Here is a 12,056-nt window from a genome sequence, read left to right on the forward strand (position 1 = left end):
AATAACTGATAAACTGTTATCACCCAAAATGCAACAAAGGGAAGAAAAGGCATCCAAAACTGCACACCAACCCATAACCAAAGCCCACAATACACATCCACACACACACACCAACCCATAACCAAAGCCCACAATACACATCCACACACACACACCAACCCATAACCAAAGCCCACAATACACATCCACACACACACACCAACCCATAACCAAAGCCCACAATACACATCCACACACACACCCACAAAGCCCAACCCATAACCAAAGCCCACAATACACATCCACACACACACACCAACCCATAACCAACGCCCACAATACACATCCACACACACACACCAACCCATAACCAAAGCCCACAATACACATCCACACACACACACCAACCCATAACCAAAGCCCACAATACACATCCACACACACACACCAACCCATAACCAAAGCCCACAATACACATCCACACACACACACCAACCCATAACCAAAGCCCACAATACACATCCACACACACACACCAACCCATAACCAAAGCCCACAATACACATCCACACACACACACCAACCCATAACCAAAGCCCACAATACACATCCACACACACACACCACACCAACCCATAACCAAAGCCCACAATACATCCAACACAAAAGCCCACAATACACATCCACACACACACCAACCCATAACCAAAGCCCACAATACACATCCACACACACACACCAACCCATAACCAAAGCCCACAATACACATCCACACACACACACAACCCATAACCAAAGCCCACAATACACATCCACACACACACACCAACCCATAACCAAAGCCCACAATACACATCCACACACACACACCAACCCATAACCAAAGCCCACAATACACATCCACACACACACACACCAACCCATAACCAAAGCCCACAATACACATCCACACACACACACAACCCATAACCAAAGCCCACAATACACATCCACACACACACACCAACCCATAACCAAAGCCCACAATACACATCCACACACACACACCAACCCATAACCAAAGCCCACAATACACATCCACACACACACACCAACCCATAACCAAAGCCCACAATACACATCCACACACACACACCAACCCATAACCAAAGCCCACAATACACATCCACACACACACACCAACCCATAACCAAAGCCCACAATACACATCCACACACACACACCAACCCATAACCAAAGCCCACAATACACATCCACACACACACACCAACCCATAACCAAAGCCCACAATACACATCCACACACACACACCAACCCATAACCAAAGCCCACAATACACATCCACACACACACACCAACCCATAACCAAAGCCCACAATACACATCCACACACACACACCAACCCATAACCAAAGCCCACAATACACATCCACACACACACACACCAACCCATAACCAAAGCCCACAATACACATCCACACACACACACCAACCCATAACCAAAGCCCACAATACACATCCACACACACACACCAACCCATAACCAAAGCCCACAATACACATCCACACACACACACACCAACCCATAACCAAAGCCCACAATACACATCCACACACACACACCAACCCATAACCAAAGCCCACAATACACATCACATACACATCCAACCCATAACCAAAGCCCACAATACACATCCACACACAACCCCCATAACCAAAGCCCACAATACACATCCACACACACACACCAAAAGCCCATAACCAAAGCCCACAATAACAATCCACACATAACCAAAGCCCACAATACACATCCACACACACACACCAACCCATAACCAAAGCCCACAATACACATCCACACACACACCAACCCATAACCAAAGCCCACAATACACATCCACACACACAAGCCCCATAACCAAAGCCCACAATACACATCCACACACACACACCAACCCATAACCAAAGCCCACAATACACATCCACACACACACACCAACCCATAACCCCCACAATACACATCCACACACACACACCAACCCATAACCAAAGCCCACAATACACATCCACACACACACACCAACCCATAACCAAAGCCCACAATACACATCCACACACACACACCAACCCATAACCAAAGCCCACAATACACATCCACACACACACACAACCCATAACCAAAGCCCACAATACACATCCACACACACACACCAACCCATAACCAAAGCCCACAATACACATCCACACACACACACCAACCCATAACCAAAGCCCACAATACACATCCACACACACACACACCCCATAACCAAAGCCCACAATACACATCCACACACACACACCAACCCATAACCAAAGCCCACAATACACATCCACACACACACACCAACCCATAACCAAAGCCCACAATACACATCCACACACACACACCAACCCATAACCAAAGCCCACAATACACATCCACACACACACACCAACCCATAACCAAAGCCCACAATACACATCCACACACACACACCAACCCATAACCAAAGCCCACAATACACATCCACACACACACACCAACCCATAACCAAAGCCCACAATACACATCCACACACACACACCAACCCATAACCAAAGCCCACAATACACATCCACACACACACAACCAACCCCCATAACCAAAGCCCACAATAACATCCACACACACCACACACCAACCCATAACCAAAGCCCACAATACACATCCACACACACACACCAACCCATAACCAAAGCCCACAATACACATCCACACACACACACCAACCCATAACCAAAGCCCACAATACACCACCACACACACACACCAACCCATAACCAAAGCCCACAATACACATCCACACACACACACCAACCCATAACCAAAGCCCACAATACACATCCACACACACACACCAACCCATAACCAAAGCCCACAATACACATCCACACACACACACCAACCCATAACCAAAGCCCACAATACACATCCACACACACACACCAACCCATAACCAAAGCCCACAATACACATCCACACACACACACCAACCCATAACCAAAGCCCACAATACACATCCACACACACACCCATAACCAAAGCCCACAATAACATCCACACACAAACCAACCCATAACAATACACATCCACACACACACACCAACCCATAACCAAAGCCCACAATACACATCCACACACACACACCAACCCATAACCAAAGCCCACAATACACATCCACACACACACACCAACCCATAACCAAAGCCCACAATACACATCCACACACACACACCAACCCATAACCAAAGCCCACAATACACATCCACACACACACACCAACCCATAACCAAAGCCCACAATAACATCCACACACACACACCAACCCATAACCAAAGCCCACAATACACATCCACACACACACACCAACCCATAACCAAAGCCCACAATACACATCCACACACACACACCAACCCATAACCAAAGCCCACAATACACATCCACACACACACACCAACCCATAACCAAAGCCCACAATACACATCCACACACACACACCAACCCATAACCAAAGCCCACAATACACATCCACACACACACACCAACCCATAACCAAAGCCCACAATACACATCCACACACACACACCAACCCATAACCAAAGCCCACAATACACATCCACACACACACACCAACCCATAACCAAAGCCCACAATACACATCCACACACACACACCAATCCCTCAAACCCAGCAGACACGGCATTACCAAAGCCTTAAGGCGAAGTAAGGAGCGAGCGGGACTAGCGAACAAACAGAACGATGTGGTGAGTTTTTCATCTGGCGCTGTGGCACCGGCATTAACGAGTTGTGATGATTTAATCTCCTAATTCATTCCAGACTGTTATTTATTAGGCAGTGGGCTTTTTACGAGGCGCTGACAGATCCACTCTTATTCTTTATCCTTCACTCTCTCCCCTGAGGCCCGAAATAAATGCACAGAGGATTTATGAGAAACGGATGGAGAGAAGGAAAGGAAGAAGGGGGAGGAGAGGAGTGTGGAAGGGCAGTGCTAGTTAAGGTCTATGGCCAGGGGTTCCAGGAAACAGCTGACTCGTGTAGGCTACACTACACCAATTTTTATATTTCCTCTCTCTCTCTTTCATCCTCCAATTTCTATTTTTTACCCAGCCTCTTATTTGTTTCTCCAGTCTTCTATTTATTTTTCTCATTACAGCCAGTCGCTTTGTAGTCCCCAACTTCATCTCCAGAAGTTCTCTATTTTCTCTCCCTCTTCGGCCTGGTCCCTCACTCTCCCTCCTCATCATCTCTCTCTACAGTTATATTAGTCATCCTCTTCTTCCTCTCTCTACAGTGATATTACTCTCCCTCCTCTTCCTCTCTCCCTACAGTGATATTACTCTCCCTCCTCTTCCTCTCTCTCCACAGTGATATTACTCTCTCTCCCTACATCCTCTCTCTCTACAGTGATATTACTCTTCCTCCTCTTCTTCTCTCTACAGTGATATTACTCTTGCTCCTCTTCCTCTCTCTCTACAGTGATATTACTCTCCCTCCTCTTCCTCTCTCTCTACAGTTATATTACTCTTCCTCCTCTTCCTCTATCTCTACAGTTATATTACTCTTCCTCCTCTTCCTCTATCTCTACAGTTATATTACTCTTCCTCCTCTTCCTCTATCTCTACAGTTATATTACTCTTCCTCCTCTTCCTCTCTCTCTACAGTGATATTACTCTCCCTCCTCTTCCTCTCTCTCTACAGTTATATTACTCTTCCTCCTCTTCCACTCAATCTACAGTGATATTACTCTTCTCTCTCGCTCGTTGCCTCTATGCCCTTCACTGTCACATCCTGGCATTTGGCCCGATGGCGTGATCCTTGCCAAAAAACAACGGGGAAAATACCTCTGGCCATTACTCAGACATTTATTCACCTTGATTCTCTATCTCCTGTTTTTGCATTGGGTATGAGAAAAGGGGAGAGAAGGGGAGGAGTGGAGGAGACAAATAAATGAGAGGCAAAGGGGAGAGAAAAAGAGGGTAAGAGTAGGAGACAAAGGAGGAGAGAAGGAGATCTACCTATTCCCTCTCTCGGAGGCCAGTTGTACCACTCGGTTATGTATGTTCATCTGACCCTCTCTCTGTCTGTTGTGTTGTTTACACTCTGTGTTAAAACAACCAGTGCAGCAGCACTTCTACACCATCCACCCTGTTGTTCATTTTGGTTTGGGGTTTTGCTTGTTGTTGGTTTTTGTTTTCCCTTTTCAAATTGATAGCGCTGCACTACACTGTAAAAATCTATTTCATCGCTACTGCAGCACTTCTCCACCCCCACCCTCTGTGCTACAGTACTGTATGTCTCTTCCATCCCTGCCTCCCCCCTCCATCTCTCTGTTATGTCCCCCCCCCCACCCTCTCTGCTACAGTACTGTATGTCTCTTCCATCCCAGCCTCCCCCTCCATCTCTCTGTTATGTTCCTCCCCCACCCTCTCTGCTTCAGTACTGTATGTCTCTTCCATCCCAGCCTCCCCCCTCCATCTCTCTGTTATGTTCCCCCCACCCTCTCTGCTACAGTACTGTATGTCTCTTCCATCCCTGCCCCCCCTCCATCTCTCTGTTATGTTCCCCCCACCCTCTCTGCTACAGTACTGTATGTCTCTTCCATCCCTGCCCCCCTCCATCTCTCTGTTATGCCCCCCACCCTCTCTGCTACAGTACTGTATGTCTTTTCCATCCCTGCCCCCTCCATCTCTCTGTTATGCCCCCCACCCTCTCTGCTACAGTACTGTATGTCTTTTCCATCCCTGCCCCCCTCCATCTCTCTGTTATGCCCCCCCCACCCTCTCTGCTACAGTACTGTATGTCTCTTCCATCCCTGCCCCCCTCCATCTCTCTGTTATGTCCCCCCCACCCTCTCTGCTACAGTACTGTATGTCTCTTCCATCCCTGCCCCCCTCCATCTCTCTGTTATGCCCCCCCACCCTCTCTGCTACAGTACTGTATGTCTCTTCCATCCCTGCCCCCCTCCATCTCTCTGTTATGCCCCCCACCCTCTCTGCTACAGTACTGTATGTCTCTTCCATCCCTGCCCCCCTCCATCTCTCTGTTATGCCCCCCACCCTCTCTGCTACAGTACTGTATGTCTCTTCCATCCCTGCCTCCCCCTCCATCTCTCTGTTATGTTCCCCCCCACCCTCTCTGCTACAGTACTGTATGTCTCTTCCATCCCTGCCTCCCCCTCCATCTCTCTGTTATGCCCCCCACCCTCTCTGCTTCAGTACTGTATGTCTCTTCCATCCCAGCCTCCCCCTCCATCTCTCCGTTATGTTCCCCCCACCCTCTCTGCTACAGTACTGTATGTCTCTTCCATCCCTGCCCCCTCCATCTCTCTGTTATGCCCCCCACCCTCTCTGCTACAGTACTGTATGTCTCTTCCATCCCTGCCTCCCCCTCCATCTCTCTGTTATGTTCCCCCCCCCACCCTCTCTGCTACAGTACTGTATGTCTCTTCCATCCCTGCCCCCCTCCATCTCTCTGTTATGCCCCCCACCCTCTCTGCTACAGTACTGTATGTCTTTTCCATCCCTGCCCCCTCCATCTCTCTGTTATGCCCCCCCACCCTCTCTGCTACAGTACTGTATGTCTTTTCCATCCCTGCCCCCCTCCATCTCTCTGTTATGCCCCCCCACCCTCTCTGCTACAGTACTGTATGTCTCTTCCATCCCTGCCCCCCTCCATCTCTCTGTTATGTCCCCCCACCCTCTCTGCTACAGTACTGTATGTCTCTTCCATCCCTGCCCCCCTCCATCTCTCTGTTATGCCCCCCACCCTCTCTGCTACAGTACTGTATGTATCTTCCATCCCTGCCCCCCTTCCATCTCTCTGTTATGTCCCCCCACCCTCTCTGCTACAGTACTGTATGTCTCTTCCATCCATGCCTCCCCCTCCATCTCTCTGTTATGTCCCCCCACCCTCTCTGCTACAGTACTGTATGTCTCTTCCATCCCTGCCCCCCCTCCATCTCTCTGTTATGTCCCCCCACCCTCTCTGCTACAGTACTGTATGTCTCTTCCATCCCTGCCCCCCCCTCCATCTTTCTGTTATGTCCCCCCCCACCCTCTCTGCTACAGTACTGTATGTCTCTTCCATCCCTGCCTCCCCCACCCTCTCTGTTATGTCCCCCCGCCCTCTCTGCTACAGTACTGTATGTCTCTTCCATCCCTGCCCCCTCCATCTCTCTGTTATGTCCCCCCCCACCCTCTCTGCTACAGTACTGTATGTCTCTTCCATCCCTGCCCCCCCATCTCTCTGTTATGCCCCCCCCACCCTCTCTGCCACAGTTCTGTATGTCTCTTCCATCCCAGCCTCCCCCTCCATCTCTCTGTTATGTTCCTCCCCCACCCTCTCTGCTACAGTACTGTATGTCTCTTCCATCCCAGCCTCCCCCTCCATCTCTCTGTTATGTTCCTCCCCCCACCCTCTCTGCTACAGTACTGTATGTCTCTTCCATCCCAGCCTCCCCCTCCATCTCTCTGTTATGTTCCTCCCCCACCCTCTCTGCTACAGTACTGTATGTCTCTTCCATCCCAGCCTCCCCCCTCCATCTCCCTCCCTCTGTTATGTTCCCTCCCTTCCTCCCTCCACCTCATACTCATCTCTCTCTCTTTAAAAAGGAATTAAATTACTTAGCAGACATGATTGGGCAGTTTGGGCTGCGGGAACATAAATTGCTAATACCATTGGTGTGTGTGTGTGTGTGTGTGTGTGTGTGTGTGTGTGTGTGTGTGTGTGTGTGTGTGTGTGTGTGTGTGTGTGTGTGTGTGTGTGTGTGTGTGTGTGTGTGTGTGTGTGTGTGTGTGTGTGTGTGTGTGTGTGTGTGTGTGTGTGTGTGTGTGTGTGTGTGTGTACGTAGCGGCCTGAATTCAGTGAGTGTGTGTTAGTGATATATCATGCAGAGTGGGCTAGATAACAGCTCAGGTCACTGCTGTTGATACAGGAACCTATTAAAGTCTGTAATCAATGTGTGGCGAGAGCCTGGAAAGCAACACAACAACCCTCAGCGCATTAAAATGAAATTAGATAGTTGTTCTCCACTCAGCTCCCGCTCTGTTTAATACATCTCAAAGCCTCTCAGAAACCTGTGGAGCAGGTCTTGTCTGTTGTCCTCTCTCTCTCCCTCTTAAACAGGAAGTACCCATGGTAAGGACTGTTCATCACTGGTCTGACCAATCAAATCTACGCTTCAAGATTGTTTTGATCACACGGACTGGGATATGTTCCGGGTTGCCTCTGAGAATTGTATTGACGTATACACTGACTTGGTGACTGAGTTAATCAGGAAGTGCATAGAGGATGTTGTTCCTACTGTGACGAATAGAAATGCTCCAAACCAAAAACCATCGATAGATGGGAGCATTCGTTCAAAACTGAAAGCGCAAAGCAATGCATTGGTAAGGTGACTGGGAACATGGACGAGTACAAACAGTCCAACTATGCCCTCTGTAAGGCAATCAAACAGGCAAAACGTCATTACAGAGACAAAGTGAAGTTGCATTTCAACGGCTCAGACACAAGATGTATGTGGCAGGGACACAAGACAATCCCGGATTATAAAGGGAAACCCAGCCACGTTGCGGATAGCGACATCTTGCTCCTGGACAAGCTACACACCTTCTTCGCCCGCTTCGAGGACAACACAGTGCGGCCACTGCCACTTACGAGGACTGTAAGCTCTTGTTCTCCGTGGCTGACGTGAATAAGACTGAAACTTAGGCATCTTATGGTAAGCGGGGAAATAAGTATTATCACCCTCAAGCGCTTACGGAGATCACAAGTATCATGGATACATTAGAACTAGTGGATATATACTTGACCAGCCTGGCTACCGCAGCATTCTGCAGCGATACGCCATCCATCTGGTTTGCACTTAGAAATAGTACAAATGAAGAAAAACCATTGAATGAGTAGGTGTGTCCAAACTCTTGACTGGTACTGTAGGTACATCAGATCCCATTAAATGTACAATACTCATCATTAAAACAAAAGGAGTTTAGGTCAAAAGAGATTAGACTAATGAAGGAAATTTGTTTTCCGTGTTGGCATTACCAGAGAATTTTAAACCTTTTTTTGTCATATAACATAGTATATTGGATTGATTTGAAGAAATTTGGCTTCATTTATATTAATATTATGGTGTTTCCATTCATAGAAAAATTGTCCGTTTGTAAATTCAGACCGTTTCGCCCTCAAAGTGCCCACTGGGCTTTCGGGCCGAGGAGTAGGGTTGATTTGAGTGTTCTGGCCTTACAAATGCAGTCAAGCACCCAAGCTAACGTTGGCTAGCTACTTCCAGACACAAATTAGACCACTCTCACCATCTTACTCGCCCTAGCAGAGCTGGTAAGGCAGTTTCGTGTTAACCAGAGCGTTGGTGACTGTAAATGTGCTGCTGGAAACAATTGAATTAAATATTTTTTCCCGACGTTTACTGACACCGGCCATATTCAACGGGTGTTGAGTGCTCCTAAAATAATTTTTCTGCGCTCTTGTACACTGATGTGCTCTGAAATATATGTGTAGATAGTAGGCTGGACACATACCATTTTTAACAACTTTATTTTCTGATAAAAACGAGTTCATTGCATCCGCCATGGAGGCCATATTTCGCAGCTGCTTGCCGTCGTTTTGAAGTAATCACAAACAAAACAGGCCTTATTTTAGTGCATTTTTCACCCTGCCAGCTCCTATTAGTTCTATTGAGCACCGTGGCACCAACTCGCCTTCCGAAAGTTCTATTCCCAGCTTATTGTTCAATGTCACAATACCTGCTCCGCTATTGTTGGCAATGAGACCTGTTCATGTTGATTTATAGTTCAAATGTAAACAACAATGTGAACAACAAAAATAATATTGGAACTCTGCGGTCTTCCCATTGATCCCTAAGGGGGAAATATAGGCAAGTCTGTATATTTCGCCAAATATCTTGCAATGTGTATATTTAGATTTTTGTCAAGCTGGGTGTAACCATTGTGACATGGCTAGCTAGTTCGCACTAATAGCGTTTCAATCGGTGACGTCACTCGCGCTGAGACCTTGAAGCTTGAAGTAGTTGTTCGCGGCTTTTGTGGCGCGATGGGTAACGATGCTTTGAGGGTGGCTGTTGTCTGTGTGTGCAGAGGGTCCCTGGTTCTAGGCGAGGAGAGGGACGGAAGCAAAACTGTTACACGGGCATCATTTTAATCAGGAGAATCTCCTCTTTGTAATTATGTACATCTGGGCAGCGAGCTCGTTTGTCATCGATCGCTAGACCAGAAATAGAAGTTAATTCCCTACTTTTTCATTACGCAGACATAAGCACAGTTGACTCCATCAAGGTGCGGATGTTTACTTTCTACACAAGTATTTTTTCCCATTTCATCTGACGAATAGATTGTAGTTGTAAAATAAAAAGAAATACATTTTTTAATGGAATTCTAAGCATCACTCCAGTCAAAACAGGCTCTGCGAACGTTGGATTCCATTACCTTGCTATGGGCTCGCGCTGGTGTTCCAGTTTAGCCAACGTTCTTAAGCCGTTTTTCAGCCTTGGGTGAATTTTTGACTTGTTCTATTGTCCAGCCTATAGATAGCCAGAGCGAATTTAGGAATGCACCCGAATGTCCATTGAGAACGCACAACGACTATACCATTTAGCTAAGCTAAGAATGACGAGAATAATCATGTCAATAAACATTGGGTAGTTAGATAGCCTATAGTTAATATACTGTCAAGTTTGATGTATAACTACTAACGTTAGATAGCTAGCTAACATACCGGTCATACTGCTGTAATGATATGCTATGTGGCTTGTAAGGACAGCGTAGCTAACAAATTGTCAGCCAACATAAGGTGTAAGGTAACTTATTTGAAAAGCCATTACTTTATTACATTGAGTAGCAAGCTTCCTCTTGGTCGTTAGGGCAAATCTGGTCTGTGATAGGAGGGGGGGGGGGTTTCACACCTAGCTCGGCTATTACACTATTCTTTGGTAAAGGTTGAATAGTCTATTGTTCAGCTATTAGCCCTCCTCCTCAACTTTCAACAAATTGCTGTTCCCATCTCATTCCTTTCCCTCTTCCACGTGTCATCGTTCTGCTCCTGAGTGGCTCGCTTGTGGGCGTGCTGACAGGATATAGCAGCATCTTCAGTTGTGTGTCAAGAATTCTGCATACAGTAGCACGTTTATATGAAGGTGTGGTTATTCACAGGCAAATTGCTATATGCTACAGAGGCACATTTGTGTCTTTTTGTCGAGAGCAAAACCTTTTTTATTTTAAATCAAAAATATTTGTTCTGATAGCAACTTTTTTCGACACAAAGGAAGTGAAAGCCGACACCTACGAAGATGGCATCTCAGGTAAGCAGCACTGGGCTGTATTGATGATGGCATCTCAGGTAAGCAGCACTGGGCTGTATTGATGATGGCATCTCAGGTAGGCAGCACTGGGCTGTATTGATGATGGCATCTCAGGTAAGCAGCACTGGGCTGTATTGATGATGGCATCTCAGGTAAGCAGCACTGGGCTGTATTGAAGATGGCCTCTCAGGTAATCAGCACTGATCTGTATTGATGATGGCATCTCAGGTAAGCAGCACTGGGCTGTATTGATGATGGCATCTCAGGTAAGCAGCACTGGGCTGTATTGATGATGGCATCTCAGGTAAGAAGCACTGGGCTGTATTGAAGATGGCATCTCAGGTAAGCAGCACTGGGCTGTATTGATGATGGCATATCAGATGGGCATTGATGATGTCATCTCAGGTAAGCAGCACTGGGCTGTATTGATGATGGCATCTCAGGTAAGCAGCACTGGGCTGTATTGATGATGGCATCTCAGGTAAGCAGCACTGGGCTGTATTGATGATGGCATCTCAGGTAAGCAGCACTGGGCTGTATTGATGATGTCATCTCAGGTAAGCAGCACTGGGCTGTATTGATGATGTCATCTCAGGTAAGCAGCACTGGGCTGTATTGATGATGTCATCTCAGGTAAGCAGCACTGGGCTGTATTGATGATGG

General features: G+C 47.3%; 1 protein-coding gene across 5 annotated transcripts in view; it reads right to left on the minus strand.

Moving 5' to 3' along the window:
* LOC124011107 (testican-1-like) overlaps positions 1 to 12,056 on the minus strand; it is a 450,156-nt gene that overhangs the window by 138,742 nt on the left and 299,358 nt on the right. The window lies entirely within an intron of this gene.

The sequence above is a fragment of the Oncorhynchus gorbuscha genome, linkage group LG23 (genome assembly GCF_021184085.1).
Source record: "Oncorhynchus gorbuscha isolate QuinsamMale2020 ecotype Even-year linkage group LG23, OgorEven_v1.0, whole genome shotgun sequence".
Classification (NCBI taxonomy): domain Eukaryota; kingdom Metazoa; phylum Chordata; class Actinopteri; order Salmoniformes; family Salmonidae; genus Oncorhynchus; species Oncorhynchus gorbuscha.